The sequence below is a fragment of the Scyliorhinus canicula genome, chromosome 17, assembly GCF_902713615.1.
Source record: "Scyliorhinus canicula chromosome 17, sScyCan1.1, whole genome shotgun sequence".
In the NCBI taxonomy this organism is placed as follows: Eukaryota; Metazoa; Chordata; class Chondrichthyes; order Carcharhiniformes; family Scyliorhinidae; genus Scyliorhinus; species Scyliorhinus canicula.
The window spans coordinates 32,215,836-32,228,538 of record NC_052162.1 but is presented as its reverse complement, the minus strand read 5'-3'; positions in this window follow the sequence as shown (position 1 = coordinate 32,228,538).

The window sequence follows — 12,703 nt, the reverse complement described above, 5'->3', positions numbered from 1 at the left end:
AAAGGCGTTGTCCTGTTTCCTTTTTGACTGTGGCTTTGTTGACTTGTGACTTGCTTCCAGCAATCATGGAGAGAGCGACCTTTTTTTTTACCTGTAAGCACAGGGATGCCTACTAGGTGTACTTCAGCTGTGACTTTTATGCGACGCACTAGCACAGTAGAACTAGAACACAAGACAAGCACAGAGACTAGGGTTGAAGTTGGCTTTTAACCCCTTTTGTGAATCCCTAAAGGGGAGAAACACAAACATGTCTCACATACAGAACTGCTTTCTTTCAACTCACATCATGTACGCTATTGGAATCATCCAACTTAATGGTAGCAACATTTCACCATCTACTTCTCACGGACAAGCTGAAGACTGATTCATATGTCTTTAACTTTCATTTTTAGACTTGCTTTCATTTCTAATCTGTATTATTTGTTTTATTATGTTCTTGTGTTTCAGTAACCAATAAACATATTATTTATTTAACACAAGAAAGCCTGATTAAATTGTCTCCTTTTAAAGCATAGATACATTTGGACTGGGAGAAAACATCCCCAAGGGAAGGGATCCTTTTGGGATATGCCTCACAGGAGGTCAAACACATGTCGTATTTAAAAGTTCAATATGCCCATTAGTAACTTGGGGCTATGATCTGTCATTATGACATGGGTAAGCAGAGATCAGCACGGATGTGCTGCAGCACTTTGTGCAAGTAGGAGTTTGTGTGGGCGGGCAGAACAGACAAAATTGCAGAGAGGGGAACAAGAAAATGATGGAGAGGATATGAACTCTGAAGCACGGAAATTGAACACAACATTGAGGATATATTTACAAATGTTGGGGTGGGGGTGGGAAGGGCATCAACAGCAAGGAAGTAGAATTTGTGATGTGCCTCCAAAATGGTACCTTTTGTCTGCTCAGTGTTTAGTTGAACAAAGTTTTGTACAAAATGAACCAACTCTTTTTTAGGGTATGCAACAGAAAACTTCTTCACACTGGTCTGAATTCCGATCATTTATTTTCTGATTAAGTTTTATTCTGCCATGATTCTGTGGCCTGGCTGCATCTTTTCTTTTAGGATTGATATTTCTTCATTTCAATTTTGTTCAGATAATGAGCTGAGTAGTCAGGTCCTACTGCGGCAGTTACTGAAGCAGGCAGGGAAGAAAATATGTGTCACTTGCCCAACACCATTCTCAGCACAGATGCCAGGGAAGAAGGAGGGAGAGCCTGAGATCCTGCCCAATCCATTAAGAAGGCTCATACAGACACATAGAAGATAGTAGAAGGAGGTCTTTTGGCCTTTCGAGCCTACTCCACCATTTAACAAAGAACAATACAGGGAAGAAGGTGGGAGAGCCTGAGATCCCTGCCCAATCCATTAAGAAGGCCCATACAGACACATAGAAGATAGTAGAAGGATTTGGCCTTTCGAGCCTACTCCACCATTTAACAAAGAACAATACATAACCGAAACAGGCCCTTCAGCCCTCCAAGACAGTACCGGTCATGATACCAACCTTTGCCAAAACCCTCAGCACTTCCTTGTGCTGTATCCCTCTATACCCATCCAATTCCATATGTTTGTCAAGATGTCTTTTGAACGCCGTTAATGTATCTGCTTCCACAACCTCCACTGGCAAAAGCATTCTAGACACACACCACCCTCTGCGTAAAAAACCTGCCTTGCACATCTGCTCTAAACTTTCTCCCATGGACCTTAAACCCATGCTCCCTGGTGACTGACCTCTCCACCATGGGAAAGAGTATCTGCCCATCCACTCTATCCATGCCCCTCATAATCTTATCAACCTCTATCAGGTCACCCCTCAATCTCCGTGTTTCTAATGAAAACAGTCCGAGTCTATTCAGCCTCTGCACATAGTTAACCACCTCTTTTAACCAGGCAACATCCTGGTAAACCACCTCTGCACCCTCTCCAAAGCCTCCACATCCTTCTGGTAGTGTGGCGACCAGAATTGTGCGCAATATTCCAAGTGCGGCCTTACCAAGGTTCTATACAACTGTGGCATGACTTGCAAGTTTCTATACTGTGGGCAGCACGGAGCACAGTGTTTATCACAGTTGCTTCACAGCTCCAAAGTCCCAGGTTCGATTCCAGGCTTGGGTCACTGTCTGTGTGGAGACTGCACGTTCTCCCCGTGTCTGCATGGGATTCCTCTGGGTAATCCGGTTTCCTCCCATAGTCCCCAAAGTTGTGCAGGTTAGTGATGTGTTATCTGTGTTGGTCTAACATCGACTGCAACTGGATGCAGTAAAACGAGAAACAGGCTTCCGACGCAGGAGATGGTCCAACACTGTTTTATTGAACCTGTTGATTGCTGTACATAATCTGCTGTGGGTTGACACTCTATTAACCTAACTGATAATCTCCTACTGGCTTGACCAGACTAGCTCTCTATCACATGGTGATGATGTTCATTGGCCTGTGCACTGCGACTATCTCCCTAGCCGTGTCCTGTGAGAGAGGGAGAGCCTTAATGCCCTGTGGGCTTTATAGTGGTGGTGTCCTGTCTGGTGATTGGTTGTTCTGTGTCGTGTGTGTTCATTGGTTATCCTGTGTGTCAATCACTGCCTGTCTACATCTCATATGAGTGAATATTATGACAGCTCCCCTTTTTAAAATAAATTTGAGAACGTGGCTGTATGTGCATGCATAACTATGTACAAGTGGGGAATGAATGAACATATGTACATGGGAAGGTGTCTATCGTGCAGATACAGAGCAAACTGAACAAAATTTACAAGATTTAAGTCTATAGATTCAGTCTTTGTGGTGGGCAACGAATTCTCGTCGATCGCCACAGAGGTGTATGCCAATAGCGCCAGGTTGAAATCCGAGGCTGAGTCTGCAGCCTTGCACAGCAACCGCTTGACAATATGGACCCCTTTCTCGGCCACGTGAGGTGGTCAAGGTCTGGAACATGGATGGCTGGAACAGTCGTCCTCAGGTTGCAGTTCATGAGCAATTGCGCTGGAGACACACCAGTCGACAGAGGAGTTGCCCTGTATGCCAATAGCGCCAGGTTGAAATCCGAGGCTGAGTCTGCAGCCTTGCACAGCAACCGCTTGACAATATGGACCCCTTTCTCGGCCTTCCGTTTGATTGCGGGCAATGGGGACTGGATGTAATGTGACTAAAGTGGTAGGATCATGCAAAGTCGGACCACTCTTGGCTGTAGAAACATGGACCGTTGTCACTCATTACCGTGAGTGGTATCCCATGCCTGGCAAACATCTCTTTGCAAGCTTTGATGACGGACTTGGACGTGAGGTGCGACAGTTTCACCACTTCCGGGTAGCTGGAGAGGTAGTTGACCAGGAGCACGTAATCACGCCCATTGGCGCGAAAGAGGTCTATCCCCAACTTGGACCACGGAGAGGTCACGATCTTGTGCTGTTGCAGCGTTTCCTTGGGTTGAGTTGGTTGAAACTTCTGGCATGTTGTGCAGTTGAGGACTGTGTTGGCAATGTCCTGGCTGATGCCAGGCCAGTAAACTGCCTGCCGAGCTCTGCGTCGACATTTCTCGACCCCCAGGTGACCCTCATGGATCTGTCTGAGCACCATGTTTTGCATGTTTTGGGGAATGACGATTCTATCTAGTTTAGAACATAGAACATAGAACATTACAGCACAGAACAGGCCCTTCGGCCCTCGATGTTGTGCCGAGCAATGATCACCCTATCAAACCCACAGGGCGACTATACCCTATACCCATAACCCAACAACCCCCCCCCCCCACCTTAACCTTACTTTTTTTTTAGGACACTACGGGCAATTTAGCATGGCCAAACCACCTAGCCCGCACATCTTTGGACTGTGGGAGGAAACCGGAGCACCCGGAGGAAACCCACGCACACACGGGGAGGACGTGCAGACTCCGCACAGACAGTGACCCAGCCGGGAATCGAACCTGGGACCCTGGAGCTGTGAAGCATTTGTGCTAACCACCATGCTACCGTGCTGCCCCTTTAAGTTTAAGAAGGATCCCCTCAACAACCGTCAGTTCGTCCTTAACATTGAAGAACTGGGGGCACTGCCCCTTTTGCCAGCCAAGGTGCTTCATCACGTGCTGCAGTAGGGGATCTTTGGCAGTTTTTTTGCATATTTGTATAACTCTTTCATCAGTGGCATGGAGGTTGCTGGCACACAGCTGCACCTGTCCTTCAATGTGGCGAATGAAGTCGCCCTGTTCACACGGCATGGTGACGGATTGGGATAGGGCATCTGCAACGATCAGCTCCTTACCCGGTGTGTAGACGAGTTCGAAGTCATATCGGCGGAGACGAAGAAGAATTAGCTGCAGCCGAGGTGTCATGTCATTTAAATCCTTTTGGATTATGTGGACTAAAGGCCTGTGGTCTGTTTCCACCATGAACTTTGGCAGGCCGTATACGTAGTCATGAAACTTGACTATTCCTGTCAGGAGACCCAAGCACTCCTTTTCGATCTGGGCATACCGTTGTTCGGTCGGAGTCATGGCCCTGGAGGCGAATGCCACTGGAGCCCAGGAACAGGAGTCGTCTCGCTGGAAGAGCACCGCCCCAATGCCGTCCTGGCTTGTGTCTGTCGATATCTTGGTATCCTTGGTTGGGTCAAAGAATACCAGTACTGGGGCTGTGGTGAGCTTCGCCTTAAGCTCAAGCCACTCCGCTTGATGTGCGGGAAGCCACTGGAACACTGTCGACTTTTTTACTAGATGCCGGAGGGCTGTGGTGTGGGATGCCATGTTGGGAATTAATTTCCCGAGAAAATTCACCATCCCGAGGAAATGGAGGACCGCCATTTTGTCCTCTGGGGTCTTCATGGCATTGATTGCCAGCACCTTGTCAGCGTCAGGTTGCACACCCTGCTGTGAAATGTGGTCACCCAGAAACATGATAGCGGACCTACCAAATGAGAATTTGGCTCTGTTGAGCTGGAGGCCGTTTTCATGTATCCTCTGGAAAACTTGTTTGAGGCAAGTGATGTGATCCTCGGGCGTCGTGGACCAGATGATCACGTCTTCCACATAGACTCACATCCCCTCGATGCCCTCCATCATTTGCTCCAATATGCGATGAAATACCAAAAGGCATGCGGTTGTAGCAATACCTGCCGGACAGAATGTTAAACGTGCACAGCTTCCGACTGGACTCGTCCAGCTGTATCTGCCAGAACCCGCGGGAGGCGTCCAACTTGGTAAAGAATTTGGCATGAGCCATCTCACAGGTTAAATCTTGACGCTTTGGGATCGGGTAGTGCTCGTGCATGATGTTGCGATTCAGGTCTTTGGGATCAATGCAAATGCGGAGTTCACCAGAGGGCTTCTTAACGCAGACCATGGAGCTGACCCAGTCTGTTGGTTCTGTGACCTTTGAGATGATACTGGATGAACTTCGGATCATTCGGGAGGCAGAGGGGGTCATAGATAGGAGCTTCAGGGAAGTAGTTACACCAAAGACTGGAGATAGATGGGTAACTGTAAGAGGGACTGGGAAGAAGCAGTCAGTGCAGGGACCCCCTGCGGTCGTTCCCCTGAGTAACAAGTATACCGTTTTGGATACTTGTGGGGGGGACGACTTACCAGGGGTAAGCCATGGGGTACGGGCCTCTGGCACGGAGTCTGTCCCTGTTGCTCAGAAGGGAAGGGGGGAAAGGAGTAGAACACTAGTAATTGGGGACTCAATAGTCAGGGGCACAGATAGGAGATTTTGTGGGAGCGAGAGAGACTCACGTTTGGTATGTTGCCTCCCAGGTGCAAGGGTAAGTGATGTCTCGGATCGTGTTTTCCGGGTCCTTAAGGGGGAGGGGGAGCAGCCCCAAGTCGTAGTCCACATTGGCACTAACGACATAGGTAGGAAAGGGGACAAGGATGTCAGGCAGGCCTTTAGGGAGCTAGGATGGAAGCTCAGAGCGAGAACAAACAGAGTTGTTATCTCTGGGTTGTTGCCCGTGCCACGTGATAGTGAGATGAGGAATAGGGAGAGAGAGCAATTAAACACGTGGCTACAGGGATGGTGCAGGCGGGAGGGATTCTGATTTCTGGATAACTGGGGCTCTTTCTGGGGAAGGTGGGACCTCTATAGACAGGATGGTCTACATCTGAACCTGAGGGGCACCAATATCCTGGGGGGGAGATTTGTTAGTGCTCTTTGGGGGGGTTTAAACTAATTCAGCAGGGGCATGGGAACCTGGATTGTAGTTTTGGGGTACGGGAGATTGAGAGTATAGAGGTCAGGAGCACAGATTTGACTTCGCAAGAGGGTGCCAGTGTTCAGGTAGGTGGTTTGAAGTGTGTCTACTTCAATGCCAGGAGTATACGAAATAAGGTAGGGGAACTGGCAGCATGGGTTGGTACCTGGGACTTCGATGTTGTGGCCATTTCAGAGACATGGATAGAGCAGGGACAGGAATGGTTGTTGCAGGTTCCGGGGTTTAGGTGTTTTAGTAAGCTCAGAGAAGGGGGCAAAAGAGGGGGAGGTGTGGCGCTGCTAGTCAAGGACAGTATTACGGTGGCGGAAAGGATGCTAGATGGGGACTCTTCTTCTGAGGTAGTATGGGCTGAGGTTAGAAACAGGAAAGGAGAGGTCACCCTGTTGGGAGTTTTCTATAGGCCACCTAATAGTTCTAGGGATGTAGAGGAAAGGATGGCGAAGATGATTCTGGAAAAGAGCGAAAGTAACAGGGTAGTTGTTATGGGAGACTTTAACTTTCCAAATATTGACTGGAAAAGATATAGTTCGAGTACATTAGATGGGTCATTCTTTGTACAATGTGTGCAGGAGGGTTTCCTGACACAATATGTTGACAGGCCAACAAGAGGCGAGGCCACATTGGATTTGGTTTTGGGTAATGAACCAGGCCAGGTGTTAGATCTGGAGGTAGGTGAGCACTTTGGAAACAGTGACCACAATTCGGTGACCTTTACGTTAGTGGTGGAAAGGGATAAGTATACCCCGCAGGGCAAGAGTTATAGCTGGGGGAAGGGCAATTATGATGCCATTAGACATGACTTAGGATGTGTTGGTTGGAGAAGTAGGCTGCAAGGGTTGGGCACACTGGATATGTGGAGCTTGTTCAAGGAACAGCTATTGCATGTTCTTGATAAGTACGTACCAGTCAGGCAGGGAGGAAGGGGCCGAGCGAGGGAACCATGGTTTACCAAAGAAGTGGAATCTCTTGTTAAGAGGAAGAAGGAGGCCTATGTGAAGATGAGGCGTGAAGTTTCAGTTGGGGCGCTTGATAGTTACAAGGAAGCGAGGAAGGATCTAAAGAGAGAGCTGAGATGAGCAAGGAGGGGACATGAGAAGTCTTTGGCAGGTAGGATCAAGGAAAACCCAAAAGCTTTCTATAGGTATGTCAGGAATAAAAGAATGACTAGGGTAAGAGTAGGGCCAGTCAAGGACAGTGGTGGGAAGTTGTGTGTGGAGGCTGAGGAGATAAGCGAGATACTAAATGAATACTTTTCGTCAGTATTCACTCAAGAAAAAGATAATATTGTGGAGGAGAATGCTGAGACCCAGGCTATTAGAATAGATGGCATTGAGGTGCGTAGGGAAGAAGTGTTGGCAATTCTGGACAAGGTGAAAATAGATAAGTCCCCGGGGCCGGATGGGATTTATCCTAGGATTCTCTGGGAAGCCAGGGAAGAGATTGCTGAGCCTTTGGCTTTGATTTTTAGGTCATCATTGGCTACAGGAATAGTGCCAGAGGACTGGAGGATAGCAAATGTGGTCCTTTTGTTCAAGAAGGGGAGTAGAGATAACCCCGGTAACTATAGGCCGGTGAGCCTAACGTCTGTGGTGGGTAAGGTCTTGGAGAGGATTATAAAAGATACGATTTATAATCATCTAGATAGGAATAATATGATTAGGGATAGTCAGCATGGTTTTGTGAAGGGTAGGTCATGCCTCACAAACCTTATCGAGTTCTTTGAGAAGGTGACTGAACAGGTAGACGAGGGTAGAGCAGTTGATGTGGTGTATATGGATTTCAGTAAAGCATTCGATAAGGTTCCCCACGGTCGTCTATTGCAGAAAATACGGAGGCTGGGGATTGAGGGTGATTTAGAGATGTGGATCAGAAATTGGCTAGTTGAAAGAAGACAGAGAGTGGTAGTTGATGGGAAATGTTCAGAATGGAGTTCAGTTACGAGTGGCGTACCACAAGGATCTGTTCTGGGGCCGTTGCTGTTTGTCATTTTTATAAATGACCTAGAGGAGGGCGCAGAAGGATGGGTGAGTAAATTTGCAGACGACACTAAAGTCGGTGGAGTTGTAGGCAGTGCGGAAGGATGTTGCAGGTTACAGAGTGACATAGATAAGCTGCAGAGCTGGGCTGAGAGGTGGCAAATGGAGTTTAATGTGGAGAAGTGTGAGGTGATTCACTTTGGAAAGAATAACAGGAATGCGGAATATTTGGCTAATGGTAAAATTCTTGGTAGTGTGGATGAGCAGAGGGATCTCGGTGTCCATGTACATAGATCCCTGAAAGTTGCCACCCAGGTTGATAGGGTTGTGAAGAAGGCCTATGGTGTGTTGGCCTTTATTGGTAGAGGGATTGAGTTCCGGAGCCATGAGGTCATGTTGCAGTTGTACAAAACTCTAGTACGGCCGCATTTGGAGTATTGCGTACAGTTCTGGTCGCCTCATTATAGGAAGGACGTGGAAGCTTTGGAACGGGTGCAGAGGAGATTTACCAGGATGTTGCCTGGTATGGAGGGAAAATCTTATGAGGAAAGGCTGATGGACTTGAGGTTGTTTTCGTTAGAGAGAAGAAGGTTAAGAGGTGACTTAATAGAGGCATACAAAATGATAAGAGGGTTAGATAGGGTGGACAGCGAGAGCCTTCTCCCGCGGATGGAGGTGGCTAGCACGAGGGGACATAGCCTTAAATTGAGGGGTAATAGATATAGGACAGAGGTCAGAGGTGGGTTTTTTACGCAAAGAGTGGTGAGGCCGTGGAATGCCCTACCTGCAACAGTAGTGAACTCGCCAACATTGAGGGCATTTAAAAGTTTATTGGATAAGCATATGGATGATAAGGGCATAGTGTAGGTTAGATGGCCTTTAGTTTTTTTCCATGTCGGTGCAACATCGAGGGCCGAAGGGCCTGTACTGCGCTGTATCGTTCTATATTCTATGTTCTATACCCTGGTTTTGGAGCTCTCATAGCTGCGTTTTCAGACGATCCTTGAGAGGAGCTGGCACCCGGCGTGGTGCATGGATGACTGGGATGGCATTCAGTTTGAGCAATATCTTGTAATGATATGGGAAAGTTCCCATTCCATCAAACACGTTGTGGTATTGCGTGAGAATGTCGTCTATCTCAGCCTGGAGATTTACATTGGGCGAGGCAGTCGCCGGTATCGAGGACATGGCATGGACACGCTGGACCAGATTTAGGAGTTTGTATGCGCGTGTACTGAGCAGGGATGCCTTGTCAGGCCGGACGATCTCGAATCGTAACGTCGCTTTGATTGCCTTGTGAGATACACCTAGCTGACACGATCCAGTGGCAGCTATGGCATTGCCATTGTAGTCAAGGAGCTGGCAGGCTGGTGGAAGAATGTTGGGTTGGTCTCGGATGCTGTCGAGGTCCGACTGTGATATGACGTTTGCAGATGCGCCAGTGTCCAATTTAAATCGGATGCGAGGCTGGTTGACCATGACGACAGCACACCACTCATCGTCAGGATCCACACTGAGTATTGAAAGGCGGTTTGCAGGCACAGTGGAGGCCAGCTCGCGCATGGTGATTATACCCACCGGGTATGGAGAGTCGAGGCAGTCAGCATCGGGGTCCGTTGGGCTGCCGGTATCCGAATCCTGTATGCCTTGTTGTACGCAGCGGACACGTCTGCGCTGCAGCTGGGATCGCTGGCTGTTGGTCGGTGGAGCGGACCTGCATAAGGCCGCATAATGCCCAGTCTTTCCACACTGTAGACATAGCCTTCCTTTGGCTGGACATTGCCGCTTTAAATGGGCGGAGCCACAATTTGGACACGCCCATGACGCTGACGTCAGCGCGTTACGTGTGCCATCGCACATGCGCAGTGCGGTCGGCCGACGTTCACACATGCGCATCGATATCTTCAGCCTCGTTGTCCACCCGGTCGTGGCGCGCATGCATAGGAACCCGGGAAAAGCGCACAAAACGGCCACTCTCCTCGATGCTCAGGCCTTGCATTTTTGCGATGGCCTGCACCCTTTCTACCTCATGGGAGGAGTGTTTTGCATTTTCTGCCACCCTGATGTGGGACAAATGATTCCTGGCATGCTCATGGACAACGCACGTTTCAATCGCGACGGAGAGGGTCAACTGTTTGATTTTGAGGAGCTGCTCCCGCCGGGAGTCGGACTGGACCCCGACTACGATCTGCTCCTGGATCATGGAATCAGCCGTCGCGTCATAATTACATGACTGCGCTAGGATGCGGAGATGGGTTAAGAAGGACTGAAAAGGTTCATCCTTACCCTGAAGCCTCTGTTGGAAGATATACTGTTCAAAGCTCTCATTCACCTCAATGTCTCAGTGGTTGTCGAATTTCAGCAGAACCGTCTTGAACTACGTCTTGTCTTCGCCATCGGCAAACGTGAGCGAGTTACGATGTGGATGGCGTGGTCCCATGCAGTCGACAGGATAAGCACGATCTTTCGGGCATCCGATGCTGCCTTGAGGTCAGAGGCCTCAATATGCAGGAGGAACTTCTGTTTGAAGACTTTCCAGTTGGCGACGAGGTTGCCGGAGATCCGGAGTTGTGGAGGAGGTTGGATCTTTTCTGTGCCGCTGGATGGCTGCGTGCTGGTCATTACAGATTCACTCGAGGTAGGTTCGTTCGAGTTAATAGCTCTCTGGTACCATGATGTGTGGTCTAACATCGACTGCAACTGGATGCAGTAAAATGAGAAGCAGGCTTCCGACACAGGAGATGGTTCAACACTGTTTTATTGAACCTGTTGATTGCTATACATAATCTGCTGTGGTTGACACTCTATTAACCTAACTGATAACCTCCTACTGGCTTGACCAGACTAGCTCTCTATCACATGGTGATGATGTTCATTGGCCTGTGCACTGCGACTATCTCCCTAGCCGTGTCCTGTGAGAGAGGGAGAGCCTTAATGCCCTGTGGGCTTTATAGTGGTGGTGGCCTGTCTGGTGATTGGTTGTTCTGTGTCGTGTGTGTTCATTGGTTATCCTGTGTGTCAATCACTGCCTGTCTGCATCTCATGATATACATAAGTGGATGTAATGAAATCCAATTGGCTTTATTGGTTGGCCAATTGGAGTATGAGCTCCCTCAATGATAGCTCATTGAGGGGGCCCATATAATCACCTGTGTAGGCTTTGTGAGCCAGTCTTAAGTTGACTGGACTGCTAGCAGCACTGTTTGTAGCTGCTCCTGTAATATCGTTATTGTAAATAAATATTGGTGTGGTGACAGAACTCCTGCCTCCCGTGGATTACTACAGTGGATATTATGACAGTTAGTTGTGTTGGCCACGCTAAATTGCCCTTAGTGTACAAAAAGGGTAGGTGGGGTTACTGGGTTGTGAGGATAGTGTGGAGATGTGCGGTGTTCTTTCCAAGGGTTGATGCAGACTCGATGGACTGAATGGCCTCCTTCTGCACTGTAAAATCTATACTCAATGCCCCGTCCAATGAAGGCAAGCATTCTGTACACTTTCTTGTCTACCTTGTCCACTTGTGTTGCCACCTTCAAAGTTCTGTGGACCTGCACACCCAGATCTCTCTGACTTTCTATATTCCTAAGAGTTTTACCATTTACGGTATATTTCCCCTCTATGTTGGAACTACCAAAATGCATTACCTAATTGCTTTTATCATGATCATGGCTGATCATCCAACTCAATAGCCTAATCCTGCTTTCTCACCACAGCCTTTGATCCCATTCTCCCCAAGTGCTATATCTAGCCACTTCTTGAATATATTCAGTGTTTTAGCATCAACTACTTCCTGTGGTAATGAATTCTACAGGCTCACCACTATTTGTGTGAAGAAGTGTCTCCTCATCTCTGTCCAAAATGGTTTACCCTGAATCCTCAGACTGTGACCCCTGGTTCTTACACACCCACCATTGGGAACAGCTTCCCTGCATCTACCCTGTCTAGTCCTGTTAGAATTTTATGTCTCTGAGATCCCCTTCTCATTCTTCTGAACTCCAGTGAGAACAATCCTAACCTAGTCAATCTCTCCTCATATGACAGTCCCACCATCCCTGGAATCAGTCTGGTAAACCTTTGCTGCATTCCCTCGTTAGCAAGAACGTCCTTCTTCAGAAAAGGAGACCAAAACTGCACACAATATTCTAGGTGTGGCCTCACGAAGGTCCTGATTAATTGCAGCAATACATCCCTGCTTCGAAATCTCTTGCAATAAAGGCCAACATACCATTTGCCTTCTTTACTGCCGGCTGCACCTGCATGCTTACCTTCAGCGACTGGTGCATAAGAACACGCAGGTCCCGCTGCACACTCCCCTCTCCCAATTTACAACCATTCCGGTAGTAATCTGCCTTCCTGTTTTTGCTTCCAAAGTGAATAACCTCCCACTCATCCAAATTATACTGCATCTGTCATTGATTTGCCCACTCGCCCCCACCTGTCCAGATCATGCTGTAAGATCGCTGCATCCTCGTCACAGGTCACTCTCCCACCCAACTTGGCATCATCTGCAAACTTTGAAATG